This window comes from Dermacentor albipictus, chromosome 9, assembly GCF_038994185.2.
Source record: "Dermacentor albipictus isolate Rhodes 1998 colony chromosome 9, USDA_Dalb.pri_finalv2, whole genome shotgun sequence".
Lineage (NCBI taxonomy): Eukaryota > Metazoa > Arthropoda > Arachnida > Ixodida > Ixodidae > Dermacentor > Dermacentor albipictus.
The window spans coordinates 7806431-7826412 of NC_091829.1; the positions used below are offsets into that span (position 1 = coordinate 7806431).

The 19982-nt window shown below is 44.9% G+C and overlaps 1 protein-coding gene across 2 annotated transcripts in view; it reads left to right on the plus strand.

The window, feature by feature from the left end:
• The window catches only part of LOC135906077 (uncharacterized), a 48389-nt gene extending 28607 nt beyond the window's left edge, over positions 1–19782 (plus strand). Inside the window, exons 8-12 of one of the 2 annotated variants that reach the window (XM_070524811.1) lie at positions 1757–1926; positions 2062–2219; positions 8316–8502; positions 16108–16250; positions 17812–19782. The gene's annotated coding sequence lies outside the window, so the exon portion shown is untranslated. The remainder of the gene's footprint in view (positions 1–1756; positions 1927–2061; positions 2220–8315; positions 8503–16107; positions 16251–17811) is intronic. The other variant, XM_065437222.2, reaches the window with a different exon arrangement.
• The last annotated feature ends 200 nt before the right edge of the window (positions 19783–19982 follow it).

A 19982-nucleotide genomic window follows, 5' to 3' on the forward strand; every position in this document is an offset into this window, starting at 1 on the left:
GATGTGTGCGAAATTTCCCGTATATGTTCAGGTTATGTCATGCGACACCTTGCTGCATGACATACGGTATATGCGGGTTATATTGCCACAGCAGCGCATGAGTTGAAGTTGCTCGCACCTTGTCTTAAATTCTTGACAAAGTTGTTCCCCTGAATTTTGAGAATGACATTGCAAAAACAAATGTCATCAAACAGAACACCAACAGCGCATAGCCGTTATGTTAAATTTTTTCAGACCTAATTATTAAAAGTGGGAAACAATAAAGGAAACCTGAAAATAATGCAACTCTTCTGGCGCGTCTGTGAGCTACCTCCAATTTCGGCCGATGCAAGAGGCCGCGTTTCTACTAGAAAGCTCACCTGCGTACATAGCATTCTCCGCCAGCGTTTCCTGAGGAACATTAGGTTGCATAAGCTGCAGTTGCCTGGAAGCGTGAGAAGCAGTCCGGGAACTTTGAATGCTCTCGCATTACAATATTAAACGCGAAGCTTAGGCGTCCTCCAAACTATTTCTATTGGCTTTCGCTCTGCAACAATTATTGCGTAAAAACCACGTTGCGCTCACTAAACTCGAGTGCGTCAACGTTTCTTATAACGGTTAGCATTCATGTGTCAACAGGACGCTAAATAAATAAAAGGTTATACCTAGCCGAAGTACAATTATGCTACCTGACTAATGTTATTACTGAAAAAATGCGAAATGCGTATATTGGAACTCATTCAGTGGATGATCGTATGGGGAACACGTTACGAATAAAATAGCGGACGTGCATTGTCTTACAATTACAAGTTATTTGCAATCTGGCGCGAAAGCGGCTCCGTTGTTCACAGTATGCGCGCGCTTTCGAGCCTCCTTTCCACCGAACCTTCGGTTACCACGGATAATTCGTGTGTGCTGCTCCAATGGCTACGCTTCCGAGTCCAGCATCCCAGCAGTGAAATCTGTCTTCTCGATATACTTCGCGTTCTTGCCATATAATGGCTGGTGAAAATTTGTCCGCAGCTTCCAACTAAGGCGTCTCTCATATTCCCGGAGTGGCTTTTGATTATTTTGCCCAATAATTTGAAGCTGCTGCAAAGAGGAAGCACCTTAAGGTCTTCCAGGCTCCTTCCTGATCGGTGGTAATGCAAGCTACTCCGCCGTGATACTGCTGCGCGTGCTTGTCATTGGCCATTGCATAACTGAACCCGCACAGTTTCAAGCGAGAACACATTCATATTCAGTTAACAGACAGGAAGCTGAGCCCACAGACTCCGTAGTGATGTGATAATTTTAATATAACTAAACACAGTTCTGCGCATTCAAATGCGTTAAAATTGTGACTTCAATATACTTCAATTAGCATTCCCTTGAAAGTTCACCCGTTTTCCGTATTAATGTGTGTAATTCGAGGCTGCTTTGCAGAAGCAACAGATTTCGTCACCAACCTTCAGGCCAACTTGTTTTGCGGAGTTTTTGGCGGTAGGTGCTTCTCTTAGATGACGAACCTATCTGAGCCCAACTAGGCTGAGTGGGTGGTTATAGCGGCTTGATGTCTTAGTCCCCACACTGCGGTCCTCGTGGCCAGCAGTTAAGTACTTGTATCTTGCTGCCGGCCCTATTGACCTGGTCGCTGGTTCTTCAGTCGGCCTGGTGTCTTGCTACCCACCCTGCCGTTCTGGTTCTGTGGCCCTCGCGGCTAGTGGTCAGTGGCCAGCCTCTCGGACCTGGTGGCCAGCTCTCATAGCAGTCCGTTGGCTTGCTCCCCACACTGCAGACCTCTTGGCCAGCTGTTCTATAGGCCTGGTGACTTGCCCACCCTGACGACCTGGTGGCCAGCTGTTCTAGCGACCAAGTATCATTTTGTCCGCTCGGCGCACCCCGTGGCAAGATCTTCTAGCGGCCAGATGTCCTGCGGATCTTGTGGCTAGCTGTTATAGCGACCAGGTATGTTCATACCCGCACTACAGACGTGATGGCCACTTGTCATAGTGACACTTTACCCACCTTGTGGTCATGGCGGCCAGGTGTTCTAACAAACCGGTGTCTTGCTCTGTGCCTTGCGGACCAAATGGATGGCAGTTCTGGCGACCTGGTGTCTTGCCGCTTGCCCGGACCTGGTGGCCAGCTGCTCAACCGACTTTGTATGCTGCTGAAGAAAAGATTGGCTGGGCGGTGTAGAATCACAGGAGGCGAAATTCTTTTTCTATCACAATTTCTTTGTAAAAGCGGATGGTTGGGTAAGTTACCATCTTCGAAATTAGCGTCTGTCCTTACTTTGTTACCTTTATTTCAGTCATTTATTTGCGGTTATACATCGCCTTCGCTGCCATAACAGAGAATATTGAGAGAACCAATATCGCGGCTTGTGTTCGCCTGGGCTACCATTTTGCTATTGTCTGTCTGATGTTGCAAGCAAAAGTGCTCATCTCGTTTCGTAAACACTTCTTTTCGCTACAAGATACGAACTTTAGTTCGTAAAGAGGTCCGTCAAAGTCACATTGCCCGAGTGCAAGATATGTAAACTAATTCAGAAAGCACCATGCATGTACTAACTGCTTTGTGGCCTTCAATTGATAACAAACGGCTCCAACATTTCGAGATCTGCGACCAAAAGTACAAATCTCCGGTGATCAATTAGAATAGGCGTGGTAACGAAATAGATAAATGAGGGCGTGTAAGCGCATTTGCAAAGTTACCGATTTGTGCGTTCGGTTGCAGCTATTGGAGAAGTTAGAACAAGACTGTGTGGACACTATAATAGGCTATGGGCTCGCTTTTGATTTTTTTTTTCGCGACCAGGAATTTTCGCAAACGCATGAATACTTCACGTAAATGCAGGTAACAATACGTGCATTGGCAGGGGCAGCGGTATGTACGTCCAATCACTGCATTTTAGGGAAGACGCAGCATAGCTGCACTCGCATTGTAACGAGGCACAGGCTTGTTCTTTCCGCGATAAGTATTTTTTTTTTTGTAAATCCGCGCCTTCTCCTAAAGGAGCGCCAGTATATGTCCATTTTAAGAAGTAGGGTTAGGTGCGTGTTGTCACCGCTTTTTAGACGAGACAACAGAACTATGTCGATATTGCGATGGGCCATATAATGTAGTTTGTTAGGGAAGTGAAAACAGGACTTTGCAGCCATTTATTGGGTAATATTTTAGTGTGCTTTCTCGCGAAAATCAATCTATGTATACTAGTGTATTCTTCGCTCAAATGAGTCAGTATATGTGCATTGGAAGAGAAAGCGATATGTTAATTCATTTAGAGCTCTTTAGAGAAGGTATAACAGGGTTGTGTGGAAATTCTACTCGGCTACTGTATTTAGTTTTTGGTCGATAAGTTCTTGTTCTTTCGTGTATTCTTCGCCTAAATGAGCGTCACTATATATTTACTAGCAGGCGTAGCGATATGTTAATCCATTTACAGCTTTCTAGAAAAGATATAGAAGGGCTGTGTGGACATTTTAACGGGCCATTGTCTTATGATCTTGGTCAACAACCAATTCACGTAATTTCGTGTGTTCTTCGCCTGAATGAATGTCGCTATATATTTATCTGCAGGAGTAACGATATGTGCGTCCAGTTGTAGCTTCTTAGGGAAGTGAGAACAGGACTATGCAGCTATTTTAATTGCCTATATTTTATTTCCCGCGAAAAGCAATATATGTAAATTAGTGTAATATTCGCTTAAATGAGACAGTATATGCCAATTGGAGGAGGCCATCATCATCATCAGCCAGGTTAAGCCCACTGCAGGGCAAAGGCCTCTCCCATACTTCTCCAACTACCCAGGTCCTGTACAATATGTGGCCATGTCGTCCCAGCAAACTTCATAATCGCATCCACCCACCTAACTTTCTGCCGCCCCCTGCTAAGCTTCCCTTCCCTTAGAATCCGGTCCGTAACCCTCAATGACCATCGGTTATCTTCCCTCCTCATTATATGACCCACCCATGCCAATTTCTTTTTCTTGATTTCAACTAAGATTTCATTACCTCGCGTTTGTTCCCTCACCCAATCTGCTCTTTTCTTATCCGTTAAGTTACACCTATCCTTCTTTCCATAGCTCGTTGCGTCGCCCTCAATTTAAGTAGAACCCTTTCCGTAAGCCTCCAGGTTTCTGCCCCGTACGTGAGTACCGGTAAGACACAGCTGTTAAACACTTTTCTCTTGAGGGATAATGGCAACCTGCTGTTCATGATCTGAGAATGCCTGCCAAACGCACCCCAGCCCATTCTAATTCTTCTGATTATTTCAGTCTCATGATCCGGATCCGCAGTCACTACCTGCCCTAAGTAGATGTATTCCCTTACCACTTCCAGTGCCTCGCTACCTATCATAAACTGCTGTTCTCTTCCGAAACTGTTAAACATTACTTTAGTTTTCTGCAGAATAATTTTTAGACCCACCCTTCTGCTTTGCCTCTCCAGGTCAATGAGCATGCCTTGTAATTGGTCGCCTGTGTTACTAAGCAAGGTAATATCAGCGAATCTCAAGTTACTAAGGAATTCTCCATTAACTCCTATCCCCAATTCTTCCCAATCCAGGTCCCAAGAATACCTCCTGTAAGCACGCTCTGAATAGCATTGGAGAGATCGTATCTCCCTGCCTGTCGCCTTTCTTTATTGGGATTTTGTTGCTTTCTTTATGGAGGACTACGGTGGCTGTGGACCCCCTATAGATATCTTTCAGTATTTTTACATACGGCTCGTCTACACCCTGACTCCGCAATGCCTCCATGACTGCTGAGGTTTCGACTGTATCAAACACTTTCTCGTAATCAATGAAAGCTATATATAAAGGTTGGTTATATTCCGCACATTTTTCTATCACCTGATTGATAGTGTGAATATGGTCTATTGTTGATTAGCCTTTACGGAATCCTGCCTGGTCCTTTGGTTGACGGAAGTCTAAGGTGTTCCTGATTCTATTTGCAATTACCTAAGTAAATACTTTCTAGGCAACGGACAGTAAACTGATCGGTCTATAATTTTTCAAGTCTTTGGTGTCCCCTTTTATCTGGATTAGGATTATGTTAGCGTTTTTCCAAGATTCCGGTACGCTCGAAGTCCTGAGGCATTGCGTATACTGGGTGGCCAGTTTCTCTAGAACAATCTGCCCACCATCCTTCAACAAATCTGCTGTTACCTGATCCTCCCCAGCTGCCTTCCCCCTTTGCATAGCTCCCAAGGCTTTCTTTACTTCTTCCGGTGTTACCTGTGGGATTTCGAATTCCTCTAGACTATTCTCTTTTCCATTATCGTCGTGGGTGCCACTGGTACTGTATAAAACTCTATAGAACTCCTCAGCCACTTGAACTATCTCATCCATATTAGTAGTGATATTGCCGGCTTTGTCGCTTTACCCATACATCTGATTCTTGCCAGTTCCTAGTTTCTTCTTCACTGCTTTTAGGCTTCCTCCGTTCCTGAAAGCATCTTCAGTTCTATCCATACTATACTTCCTTATGTCAGCTGTCTTACGATTGTTGATTAACTTCGAAAGTTCTGCCAGTTCTATTCTAGCTGTAGGGTTAGAGGCTTTCATACATTGGCGTTTCTTAATCAGATCTTTCGTCTCCTGCGATAGCTTATTGGTATCCTGTCTAACGGAGTTACCACCGACTTCTATTGCACACTCCTTAATGATGTCCACAAGATTGTCGTTCATTGCTTCAACACTAAGGTCCTCTTCCTGAGTTAAAGCCGAATACCTGTTCTGTAGCTTGATCTGGAATTCCTCTCTTTTCCCTCTTAGCGCTAACTCATTGATCGGCTTCTTATGCACCAGTTCCTTCCGTTCCCTCCTCAGGTCTAGGCTAATTCGAGTTCTTACCATCCTATGGTCACTGCAGCGCACCTTGCTGAGCATGTCCACATCTTGTATGATGCCAGGGTTAGCGCAGAGTATGAAGTCTATTTCATTTCTAGTCTCGCCATTCGGGCGCCTCCACGTCCACTTTCGGCTATCTCGTTTGCGGAAGAAGGTATTCATTATCCGCATATTATTCTGTTCCGCAAACTCTACTAATAACTCTCCCCTGCTATTCCTAGTGCCTATGCTATATTCCCCCTCTGCCTTGTCTCCAGCCTGCTTCTTGCCCACCTTGGCATTGAAGTCGCCCATCAGTATACTGTATATTGTTTTGACTTTACCCATCGCCGATTCCACGTCTTCATAGAAGCTTTCGACTTCCTGGTCATCATGACTGGATGTGGGGGCGTAGACCTGTACAACCTTCATTTTGTACCTCTTATTAAGTTTCACAACAAGACCTGCCACCCTCTCGTTAATGCTATAGAATTCCTGCATGTTACCAGCTATGTTCTTATTAATCAGGAATCCGACTCCTAGTTCTTGTCTCTCCGCTAAGCCCCGGTAGCACAGGACGTGCCCGCTTTTTAGCACTGTATATGCTTCTTTTGGCCTCCTTACTTCACTGAGCCCTATTATATCCCATTTACTGCCCTCTAATTCCTCCAATAGCACTGCTAGACTCGCGGTGTAGCTATATGTTAATCCATTTACTGCTTTTTAGAAAAGATATAACAGGACTATTGTGTTTAGTTCTTGTTCGACAAACAGTTCACGTAATTTCGTGTATTCTTCGGTTAAGTGAGTGCCACGGTATTTTTATTTGCAGGGGTAGCGATATGTGCGTCTAGTGGTAGCTCTTTAAGAAAGTGAGAACAAGACTGTGAAGCCATTCTAATAGCTTAAAATTTTTGTATCGTAAAAGCAATTCATGTATATTAGTGTAGTCTTCGGTCAAATGAGAATCAGTATATGTGCGGTGGTAGATATAGTATGCGTTAATCCATTTACAGCATTTTAGAGAAGATATAACACGCCTGTATCGACTTTCTAATTCTTATGGGATATTGTCTTTAGCATTTGGTTGACAAAAAGTTCTCCTTATTTCGTGTATTCTTCGCCTTAATAACTCTCACAAGATATTTATCTGCAGGGGTATCCATATGTGCGTCCAGTTGTAGCGTTTTAGGGAAGTGTGAACTGGACTGTGGAGCCATCCTAATTGCCTATATTTTGTTACTTACCGCGAAAGGCAATTTATGTAAATTAGTGTATTCTTCGCTTAATTCAGAATGAGTCGATGCCCATTGGTAGAGGTCGCGACACGTTAATCCATTTACACCTTTTTAGAGAAGATATATGACGGCTGATGGCGATTCGCTGATGATATTGCCTTGCTTAAATATAATAACTGAGGGGACCAATTGCAATGCATGCTCACTGACCTGGAGAGGCAAAACAGAAGAGGTGGTCTAAAAATTATTATACAGAAAACTAAAGTAATGTTTAACAGTCTCGGAAGAGGACAGCAATTTACAATAGGTAGCGAGGCACTGGAAGTGGTAAGGGAATATATTGACACGTGTACGATTACAGTTGTTAAGCGGCGAAACGTGGTTGCCCGATAAAGATAAGTACACGTGTCAATATCTACTTAGGGCAGGTAGTGACGGTGGATCCGGATCATGAGACGGAAATAACCAGAAGTATGAGAATGGGCTGGGGTGCGTTTGGCAGCCCTTCTCAGATCATGAACAGCAGGTTGCCATTATCCTTCAAGAGAAAAGTGTATAACAGCTATGTCTTACCAGTACTCACGTACGGGGCAGAAACCTGGAGGCTTACGAAACATCATTCTTCTTTCCATAGCTCGTTGCGTCATCCTCAATTAGCATCCTGTAGCAGTAGGACTTATGTTGTCCATTGGCAACGTGGGTTCACGGCCAAAAAGCATGCAGAATGGCGAATATTTGGTGGTGTCGTGATGAGTTGTAGGTAATTGTCAGATAGGGTAGCGCAAGTTCCCAATCACGACGGCCTGACGAACCAGGCATATAGCATGTCTGTGAAGGTGCGACTTAAGCGCCCTGTAATACCGTTCGAGGGTGACAGGAAGGCCATATTAGGCTGCGTTGAGCAGGAACACAATATGTCATCGATGACTCTGGGCAAAAAGGTGCCCGCGATCCAAGAGCAAATGGCGTGGGGCCCCACGGTGCAATATTACGTGGAGCAGGAGAACGTCAACAAGGCTAGTAGTAGATGTGGTAACGAGCGCTCGAGTGATCGCCCATCCGGACGCATGAACAGTGGCCACGGCGACCCACTTGTTGCCGGATGCCGATTCAGCAAAAGGATCGAGAAGGTCCAAGGCAACACGAAAGAATGGTTCGGTTGGTGAGGTGATCGGTTGAAGGGGTCCAGCAAGGATTGCGGCCGGTCGTTTCCGGCGTTGTCATTAGTCGCAAGCGGTGACGTAATGTCAGACGGAATTGGCGCCATGCGCGGATTTCTCGCAGGCCTCGCTAGAGGGCGCAACGTGGCCAGAAGGAAGCGCGAGAGAAGATGGCTTCACCTGCGCGGTGAAGCCGGAGCGCGTCCGCCACGTCGGCCACAGCCTGGGTGCCCAGACGGGACACTTCTTCGGCGAAGGACGTCACGCAGCTCACGGGAAGCCTCGTCGGACCCGTCACCGGTGAAGCACAGGTGGGTCTGTCTCGTAGGGCAACATCAAATGCAGAGGTTCTTAAATACACACGAAGAATAAGAACTGAACAGCGTACTTCAAACGTTTCATTAATGTATTCTTTCAGCTGTCTTGTTCTCGTTATTTCGGTGGCAATAGGTTAATTCTTCGGGGAAAAAAATTGTCAGTTTCATTTTTTTCACTTCCTAGGACACCTTAGCGTGGTTACACGTCAGCGGGACGTTATGGATTTTAAATCAAGAAAGTACTTCTGAATTCGGGGCATCGGTGTTTTTCTAGCCTGTTGTCTCGCTTTCGTGACATGTCGAATCAGCGCTCATAAATCCGTAAGGAATCTTTATAGGGAAGGCTTATTTCGACATGTGTGGTCATCTAGGGAAATGTGTCAGTGCGACGCCATGTCTTAGTCAAAAGACAACCCTTTGTGCATGATGCTTCCAGCAAGGGTAAATACTTAGAGAAACTCCTGTGGCTGCATTCATTCAGGTGCATAAATTGAAGCCGCCATCGCTGTAGGACCAACAGCTTTGCAGACTGCCATGTTATGCGGGGCGGTTCACCTGCCAATACCAAGTTTAGCACGAAAAAATAACAATATCAACGCACTGATTTGCTCTAGATACCCATGCACGATGCCCATACATGCTTGTATACCAAGCCATTTCACGACTGGGTATCTGCGAAAAATAAAGCTTCATTTTCATTTTCTTTACAATGAACCTGTTACTACCCTTGCCATTTTATCAAGCTTGTCAGTAAATATAGCGCCTTTGTATATGTTTAGCGACTCATTTTAAGATATGCCAACTGGCGGCGTTTTAGCTACAGGCTGCTTTTTTTCCACGCGACAAGTAATTAGCGCAGATTCGTTTATTAGCAATGTGAGTGAACTGCCATTGCATATGCATGGGCCGTGTGAGATGTGTATGCCGCGAATTTGAGCTTTTTAGATAAATCAGTGAACACGAGTGCACTGATATTATGTGCTATAAACTTGTTTCTTTAGCGATAACAAATCTGAGCGAATTCATTTATCAGACCTCTAAGTTAGCCTTAGTACGCGTTCACTTGCAGTTGGAGCGATGTATGCGTAGAATTAGAGCTTTTAATTGGAGTGAGTGAACATGAGCGCACAGGGCACTAGTCGGCTTGTGTATTCTTCCGCGATGATTGCACGTATTAGCTTATCAGACATTTAACTTAGTGTCAGTGAACTTTCATTTGCAGGGACAGTGATGCTCGAGTCGAATATGAGCTTTTCAGAGGAATGAGTGAACACACATCGAGGTTCTAATGTACTTATGCTTGTGTTTTTTTAGGGATAACTAATTCTAGGAAATTCTTTTGAGTCCTGTATGTCAGTGCCAGTATGCGTGCATTTACTGTGCGAGCGATGTATGTGGGGAATTTGAGCTTTTCATTGTAGTGAATGAACAAGAGTGAACTCAGTGACTATGGTGCTTATGTTTTTCCGCGATAATTTCCATATATTCGCTTATCAGACACGTAACGTAGACATTCTACGTCCGTTTCACAAAGGAACTGATGTATGAGTCTAATCTGAGCTTTTCAGTGGAGTTAGTGAACACGTCGTGAGGTAGTAATGTACTATAGGCTTATGTATATTTAGAGTAAACAAATTTGCGCAAATTCATTTATCAGTCCAGCAAGTTAGTGTCGGTATATGTGCATTTCCAGTGGGAGCTATGTATGCGCGGAATTTGAGCATTTCATTGCCGTGAGTGAAGGTGGATGCACTCAGGAACGAGTGGGCTTATGTTTTATTCCGCGATAAGTAATTCGCACATATTCGCTTATCAGACATGTAACTTAGTGTCAGTACACATCCGTTTGCAGGGGCAGTGATGTACGAGTCGAATCTGATGTTTTCAGACAATTGAGTGAACAGGAATTGAGGTTCTAATGTACTCTAGACCATGTTATTTTAGCGATAATTGATGTGTGGAAATTCATTTATCAGTTCTGTCAGTCACTGTCAGCGTACGTGAAATTCCAGTTGGAACGATGAAGGCGTGAAATTCGAGCTTTTCATTAGAGCGAGTGAACAAGAGTGCACTGGGACACCAGTTGGCTTACGCTTCTATTCCGCGATAAGTAATTTGCACATATTCGCTTATCAGACATGTAACTTTGTGTCAGTATACTTCCATTTGCGAGGGTAGTGAGGTATGACTAGAATCACCTTTTCAGAGAAGTGACTGAACATGCACTGAAATTGTAAGGTACTCTAGGCTTATGTTTTTTAGCGATAACTTATTTGAGAAAATTCGTTTATGAGTCCTGTAAGTTAATGTCGGTATGCGTGAATTTCCAGTGGGAGCGATGTATGCGTAGAATTTAAGCTTTTCATTGCAGTGAGCGAAGATGAGTGCACTCAGAAACTAGTGGGCTTATGTTTTTTTCGGCGATAAGTAAGTTGCACATATTCGCTTATCAGGCAGATAAGCTAGTGTCAGTATACATCCATTTGCAGGGCCACTTATGTAAGAGCCGAACTTGAGCTTTTCAGGGTTATGAGTGAATACGCATTGAGATTCTAATGCACTATAAGCTTATGTTTTCTTTAGAGATAACTAATGTGAGCAGATTCAATTCTCAGTCCTCTAAGGTAGTGGCAGTATCCGTGCATTTCCAGTAGGAGCGATGTATGCGTGGAATTTCAGCTTTTCATTGGAGTGAGTAAACAGGAGGGCACTGAGGGACCATAGTGCTTATGTTTTTTCCGCGATAATATGAACAAGTTCGCTTATCAGAAATGTAATTGAGTGAAAGTAAACGTCCATTTACCAGGCGAAATGATATTGGAGTCCAATGTGAGCTTTTCGGTTATGCGAAGGAACAGGCGCTGAGGTTCTAATGTAGTGTAGGCTAACGTTTCTAAAGGGCTAACGGGGCTAAGTATTCTAAAGGGCTAACGCTTTCTGCTTCTAACGGGGAAACTAATTTGCGCAAATTCGTTTATTCATCGCTTGATTATTGTCTGAAAAAGGGGCCTTGAGGGTGAGAATGAGCGATACGTTGATTCGGTGCAGTTAGCGAAAGTGATAAAGAGATGGCGTTAATATTCTGAAGGGCTAGAGGCTTCTCCTTTTTACGTGGCAAATTAGTTGTGCAAATTCGTTTGTTAGTCGAGTAAATAATTGTCTCAGAAAGTGACTTTCCGGTGGGATTGATCTATGCGTTGAATCTGAGCTGTTAGGAAAAGCGATAGAACACAGTGGCGCTAATATTCTAAAGGGCTAATGCGTTCTGCTTCTGACGAGGAAACTAATTTGCGCTAATTCGTTTATTCATCGCCTAAATATTTGTCTGAAAAAGGGATTTGATTGTGGGAATGATCTACGCGTTGATTCGGTGCTGTTAGCGAAAGTGATAAAGACGTGGCGGTAATATTCTAAAGGGCTAGAGGCTTCTCCTTTTTACGAGGCAAAATATTTGTGGAAATTCGTTTGTTATTCGAGTAAATAATTTTTTCAGAAAGTGACTTTCGGGTGGGATTGATCTATGCGTTGAATCTGAGCTGTTAGGAAAAGCGATAGAACACAGTGGCGCTAAGATTCCAAAGGGCTAACGCGTTCTGCTTCTAACGGGGAAACAAATTTGCGCAAATTTGTTTATTCATCGCCTAAATAATTCTCTGAAAAAGGGAACTTCAGGGTGAGAATGATCGATACGTTGACTCGGTGCTGTTAGCGAAAGTGATAAAGAGGTGGCGTTAATATTCTAATGGGCTAGGGGCTTCTCCTTTTTACGTGACAAATTATTTGTGCAAATTCATTTGTTAGTCGAGTAAATAATTTTTTTTAAAAGTGACTTTCAGGTGGGATTGATCTATGCGTTGAATCTCAGCTGTTAGGAATGATCTATGCGTTGAAGCTGAGCTGTTAGGAATAGCGATAAAACACATTGGCGCTAATATTCTAAAGGGCTAACGCGTTCTGCTTCTAACGGGGAAACTAATTTGCGCAAATTCGTTTATTCATCGCTTAAATAATTGTCTGAAGAAGGGGACTTCAGGGTGAGAATGATCGATACGTTGACTCGGTGCTGTTAGCGCAAGTGAGAAAGAGGTGGCGTTAATATTCTAAAGGGCTAGAGGCTTCTCCTATTTACGTGGCAAATTATTTGTGGAAATTGGTTTGTTAGTCGAGTAAATAATTTTCTCAGAAAGTGACTTTCGGGTGGGATTGATCTATGCGTTGAATCTGAGCTTTTAGGAAAAGTGATAGAACACAGTGGCATTAAAATTCTAAAGGGCTAACGCGTTCTGCTTCTAACGGGGAAACTAATTTGCGCTAATTCGTTTATTCATCGCTTACATAATTGTCTGAAAAAGTGGACTTGAGGGTGAGAATGATCTACGCGTTAATTCGGTGCTGTTAGCGAAAGTGATAAAGAGGTGGCGTTAATATTCTAAAGGGCTAGAGGCTTCTCCTTTTTACGTGGCAAATTATTTGTGGAAATTCGTTTGTTAGTCGAGTAAATAATTTTTTCGGAAAGTGACTTTCAGGTGGGATTGATCTATGCGGTGAATCTGAGCTGTTAGGAATGATCTATGCGTTGAAGCTGAGCTGTTAGGAATAGCGATAAAACACATTGGCGCTAATATTCTAAAGGGCTAACGCGTTCTGCTTCTAACGGGGAAACTAATTTGCGCTAATTCGTTTATTAATTGCTTAAATACTTGTCTGAAAAAGGGGACTTGAGGGTGAGAATGATCTATGCGTTGATTCGGGGCTGTTAGCGAAAGTGATAAAGAGGGTGCGGTAATATTCTAAAGGGCTAGAGGCTTCTCCTTTTTACGTGGCAAATTATTGGTGGAAATTCGTTTGTTAGTCGAGTAAATAATTGTCTCAGAAAGGGACTTTCCGGTGGGAGTGATCTATGCGTTGAATCTGAGCTGTTAGGAAAAGCGATAGAACACAGTGGCGCTAATATTCTAAAGGGCTAACGCGTTCTGCTTCTAACGGGGAAACTAATCTGCGCAAATTCGTTTATTCATCGCTTAAATACTTGTCTTAAAAAGGGGACTTGAGGGTGAGAATGATCTATGCGTTGATTCGGTGCAGTTAGCGAAAGTGATAAAGAGGGTTCGGTAATATTCTAAAGGGCTAGAGGCTTCTCCTTTTTACGTGGCAAATTATTGGTGGAAATTCGTTTGTTAGTAGAGTATATAATTTTCTAAGAAAGTGACTTTCGGGTGGGATTGATCTATGCGTTGAATCTGAGCTGTTAGGAGAAGCGATAGAACACAGTGGCGCTAATATTCTAAAGGGCAAACGCGTTCTTCTTCTAACGGGGAAACTAATTTGCTCTAATTCGTTTATTCATCGCTTAAATACTTGTCTGAAAAAGGGGACTTGAGGGTGAGAATGATCTATGCGTTGATTCGGGGCTGTTAGCGAAAGTGATAAAGAGGGTGCGGTAATATTCTGAAGGGCTAGAGGCTTCTCCTTTTTACGAGGCAAATTATTTGTGGAAATTCATTTGTTAGTCGAGTAAATAATTGTTTCAGAAAGTGACTTTCAGGTGGGATTGATCTGTGTTGAATCTGAGCTGTTAGGAAAAGCGATAGAACACAGTGGCGCTAATATTCTAAAGGGCTAACGCCTTCGGCTTCTAACGGGGAAACTAATTCGCGCAAATTCGTTTATTCATCGCTTAAATACTTGTCTGAAAAAGGGGACTTGAGGGTGATAATGATCTATGCGTTGATTCGGGGCTGTTAGCGAAAGTGATAAAGAGGGTGCGGTAATATTCTAAAGGGCTAGAGGCTTCTCCTTTTTACGTGGCAAATTATTGGCGGAAATTCGTTTGTTAGTCGAGTAAATGATTTTTTCAGAAAGTGACTTTTGGGTGGGATTGATCTATGCGTTGAATCTGAGCTGTTAGGAAAAGCGATAGAAGACAGTGGCGCAAATATTCTAAAGGACTTACGCGTTTTTTTTTATTGATATGATATAAGGAGATATTGGCGCACAGTTTAAGGCGCCGGCTACTCCTCATCTCTTGAGTGGTTCCGTCACACATCGTACAAGGTTCAAGGTTACATATCAAATAGTCTTTTCACACAAGCACCATGACTTATCACGCAGCGTTTCCACAGGAACACTATGACGTACGGAACACATGGTACATACAAAATACAATATATATGTCTCCACACCTATGTAGATGAAAAGTGTGGAGACATATACGTGTTCTTCTTCTAACGGGGAAACTAATTTGCGCAAATTCGTTTATTCATCGTATTGGTGGGATTATGTTTTTTCTGCGAAAAGTAATTTGCACATATTCGCTTATGAGACATGTAATTTAGTGACAGTATACTTCCACTTGCTAGAGCGGTGATGTATGAGTGGAATCTGAGCTTTCCAAAGAAGTGAATCAACAGGCACTGAAGTTTTCATGTTATAGCCTCATATATATTTTTTTGGCGATAACAAGTTTGAGCAAATTAGTTTAACAACAGTCCGGTTAGTTAATTTCAACATACGTGCATTTCCACTGCGAGCGATGTATGCTTGTACTTTGAGCTTTTCATTGGAGTGAGTGAACATGAGGGCATTGGGGTACCAGTGGGCTTATGTTTTTTTCGGGATAAGTAATTTGCCTATATTCGCTTATGAGACATTCGCTTATGTAACTTAGTGATAGTATACGTCCATTTGCAGGCGTAGTGATGTGTGAGTCGCATCTGAGCTAATGAGCGTGGTTCTAATGTACACTGACGTTCTGATGAGCTGGGCTGACGTTTTTATGCGTTGCATATTGCAATCAATCAGTTCAGCCCTTGGGCGCGGCCGGGCAGCCACCATTGAGGGTATGAGCCATTGTTCATTGCTACGCGTCTCATATGTGGGTCTATTCTCTTTTAAGTTTGCTATGTTTGTTATTAGGTTGCTTCTATTTTTATGCGTTGCATATTGCAATCACTCAGTTCAGCCCTTGGGCGCGGCCGGGCAGCCACCATTGACATTAGCGCAACCACGTGACGTGACGTCACGACAGCCGGAGGAAAAGCTGGGCCCCAACTCGCGCAATATGCAACGCATTCTTGGCTTAACCAAGCTAAGCCTGGCCATTTTTTCTCAGGTTTCTCAGGTTTTATTCCTACACTATGCTCCCGGTTTGCGCGGTGGGGCGTCAGTCGTTGCGTAGCTCACTGGAGGTTAATATCGCAGCACGCCAGCACCGGAGGTCGAGGACGGGGCAGAGCTCGCGTATTAGCCTGTGTCACCACAGACGTTAGTCAGACAGAGAAGTGCGTCGGATACGGGAGAGGGCCGCGGGGGGAGAGGAGCACTTGATTTGCAATGCTCATCTGTTACTTAACGCGCACGTGCTCTCGCGCGAGAACTTTGTTGCTTTAAGATTTAGACAATGCACCCAGTTGCCTAGCTTATATGAAGTGTGCTGTAGATCAGATGCAGTGGTCGGCGCTAGGAACTGGGGTAGCCAAATTTCGTCTTCTCGCGCTCCGTAGCCTTGACTGCATATCGAACAGTATGCAAATTCTCTAAAATCTAGTAAAACATGTGACAAGCGTTTACTTCATTCATTCATTCACAAAACTTTATTAGTGTCCTGAAGCCCGGTCTTTTCAGACCAAGGCGGGCCGCGTCCACGTCGGCACCGCCAGGCCGAGCCTTATGGCGTCATCGTGGACCCTCTGGACAGCCCGTAGCTGATCTTTATATGAAGAGCTTGCCATCAACTTGTGCCGGTAAAGCCATTTTTCTTCGGGGTCGGCGAGAGTCGCGGGACAGCCCGCCAGCATGTGTCTGATGTCAATGATGCCATCGCACACGTTACATTCTTTCCTAATTTCTCTTTCGGGGTGAATTTTATTTATGAAATACGGAGTGGGGTACGTCCCGGTTTGCAGTAAACGTAGCGTCACTGCCTGAGCCCTGTTCAATTTTAAGTGTGGCAGAGGGAATTGGCTGCGCCCCAAGTAGTAATATTTAGTGATGTCGTTGTAAGTAAGTGGTCTTTATGCTCCCCGGAATGGTAGTGGGCGTCGGTTCGGTTCTGACCGGTACGGCAAGCAAGTCCTCGTGCCAGGTCGTTCGTCACCTCGTTGAGGTCTGGCCGAGTCTCGTCCACTTGCCCCATATGTGCAGGAAACCATCGGATTTCAGTTTCGATAGCTTCGACCTTGTCGATAATTTTAGCCGCAGTCCCAGCTACATAGCCCTTGTCGAAGCTCTTAATTGCTGCTTTGGGATCGCTATAGATGAAAGACCATTTACGGTTCCTGATGGCTAGAGCAATCGCGGCTTGCTCCGCCACCGTGGAATGCTTAGTGAAGATGGTGACGGCGTCCCGTACCTCGTCCCGGCTGTCGACATGTGCACCACGGCGGTGTAGGCCTCTTTGCCTTTGACCCAGGCAGCGTCTACAAGGGCCGCCTGTTGTCCTAGCTGTTCAATTTCTTTCAACAAAGCTTTCGCTCTCGCTTTTCTTCTGCTAACATGGTGTTCCGGGTGCATATTTCTCGGGAGGAGGGTGGCTCTGATCGCGTCTCTAAGTTTCGTGCTCAATTCTACCTCGGATTCCTTCGGTTTCCTCGATCTATTTGGGTCTGTCCCTATCGCTTTGAGTATAAGCCTGCCCGATCGCGTTTTCGTCAGTGTTTCCTGCTGCGCCATCTGTTGCGCTTCCGCCATCTCTTCTGTCGTATTGTGCGCGCCTAGGTTCATGAGCTTCACGTTCGAGGTGCTGATGGGTATACCTAGGGTAGCCTTCACTAACTTTCTAATCAAAGTGTTTAGGTTGTTCAGCTCGGCCTGCGGCCATTTAAATAGACCTGCCACGTAGGTGAAGGGACAGCGAGCGAAGGCGTGCACTAGCCTTAGAGCGCTGTCCTCACCCAGGCCTCTGTGTCTGTTGCTGATCCTCTTTAGTAACCTGATGGCTTGGTCCGTCTTGTTTGAAATGTGTTGAATGGCATTCAAGTTGGTGCCTCCCGCGGCTATGTGGAAGCCTAAAACTTTAATCTTTTCCACCTGCTTGATAGCGGATCCGTCGTGACAGTGTAAGATAATCTTGGGTTCCTCCCCGGGGACGTAGCCCTTGGGTCTTCGACCCCTGAGCCGATGTTTTAGGACCAAAAGCTCCGACTTTGCCGCCGAACAGTTGAGTCCCATCTCGCCTAGCGTGCTTTCCACGGCGTGTATGCTCTCCTGCGGTCTGGTCTCCGTTTGGCCTACGTTACCGTTGGCGCTCCATATGTTTTGTGCCGGAAGAAATTGCCAGCTCTCTCAAATCTTTCTTTTTTACAGTTGCGGAGCAGCGTGCTCACTGGAAGTGGCGATTATGGCGAGCATGTCTCCACCACGGAGTTCGAACGGCTGTCCCTCGACCAGGAACAAGTTGGTATGTGGTCCGCTGCACAGCCGCTGACCCAGCCTCGAGTGGTCCTGCTCAAACGTCAGCTCTGGAATCTGTGTAAAAGCGGCCACGTTTATGTTCACGATGAAGTGGCCATCGGCACCATTGCCCACAAATATGGACAACGCGTTGTTTCGTGCGCGCACACACACGCGCACACGCATACGCGCACACACGCATACGAACACGCATACGCACACACGCACACACACACAGACACAGGAAACAGCGCTGGCCATGAGGCCAGAAGACGACAATGACGACGTGTAATGCCGGTGACATGCACGATGACTGTCATGTCAAGTGCCGTGAGCTGAACTAATTTAGTGTTGCCAGGGGCAGTTCCTGGTTAGTCTAAGGAGAGCTGGAGGTGGGGCCGTGGGAGGAGAGATCATCGAAATACAGCACGTATAGGACCGGGGCTTACCTAGCTGTCCAATTGGTAAAGGTATAGGAAAGACAAGCAGTAGAATGTTCGTTGAACGCCGTAGTTGGGATGGATAGCTGGTGGAACGGAAAACTAGACGAAATTTCAGAAAAGTGTGTCTAAGCATAACGCGACTGCCCCGCCTTCTTCTGCCTATGAACGCACTTCTACCGTCCTTGTCGTTCGCTGTACGTCCGTTCTGTACGTCCGCTGTACGTCCGTACGTCCGTGGACGTACGTCCACCTAACATGACGTAGCCTAACATAAGGTTAACCTGCTCTAATTAACCCCAGGCTTTTGTTGTGTGTTCTGGCGCTGGATTCAGCGTGGAAAATTATTCATCAAGTATGAAGTATTAGCGCATAAGGGCAGGCCCGGTTTACCTGAGCACGTTTAAGTGTTCCAAGTTGCCCGCTGCGCGCAGTAGCATCAGCTGCGCATCGCCGTTACGAAGGGCGGGAGCGGAAAAAGGAAGGGAGCAATGTATAGCAAGTTTCCACGCTGCCGCTGCCGAAGCACCAATAGGCATCGTTTGCATGATACTGACGGCGCAAACTAATAAACGTGTGGCATTCTTCGCATCTCTTACTACCAACTGCGTTCGTAGACGAAAGATGGCGGGGCTGTTGTGATCTATTGTAAAACGCGCAATGTGAGTGTGGTTACTATAGGCTCGTCAAGCTGGTGCAGCGAAGTCTGCCGAGGCAACCAGCCTGGAGTGGACTGTCGGAGTTTCGCTTGGTTGAAAGCTAGTTGAGTGTCCATAGCAATAGAAATTAGCGAGACAAAAGGACTACAAAACTGGTAATCGGTGTGCCCAGTGTTGCATTCCTGCACGAGCGTTTGCTGGAAGTACGTAATTTCTCTGAAGTTTAAAATGAACTGTTTCGCCTACTTCAGCCTCTTTATTAAATTGCTTCGATAAATATAGACAGTAGCAGGAGAAAAAAAAACGGCTTTAATTCAAGCACCCTTGTTGATGTTCCGCTACTGACCGCGTATGGGTATCTTTTATTTGACCAAATAAGGCAGCCCGAAAACAGTGAAAATAATGTTTCTATTGAAAATCACGTTTGAGAAAAAGGTGATCTCGCACTACGTCTGCGAGTTCCACCCGCCGCACAGCAGTGCAAAATTTTTGAGAGATTCGCAAGAGTGTTTGTTATCCGCATAGTGTTTTCACCAAGCCACCAAGGTGGTTAAGGAGCTTTTTAACCCTGTAATGCCTAACGCACTTTCTCTATACTGCGCTGTTTGAGGCGGCAAAGTTCGAATTATCGCGAGTGAAAAACAAGTAGCGACAGTATTAGGCTGGAGCCCATTCTAGTTATTGAATAGCTTAAGATTTCAATTGTTATGTTGATTGTTAATTATCTTCGCTCATACATAGTGTGTCTAGTGCAAATGTACCCTCCATGGCGAAAAATAAAGGTGGAAAAATTCTGTGAATTTTCTGTGATGTACAACTGTGTTTGGGCATTACAGGATTAAATACTCCCCAATACTGTTGTCAGTGTCGTTGGATGCTTCGAACAGCAAAGTGTCCAAAGTAAGTATTGGAGAACTTCAGCAACGGGCGGCCTCATGAACGGACAACGAATCTTAGTGGCACCCGACTTCAAGGTGCCTTGCGA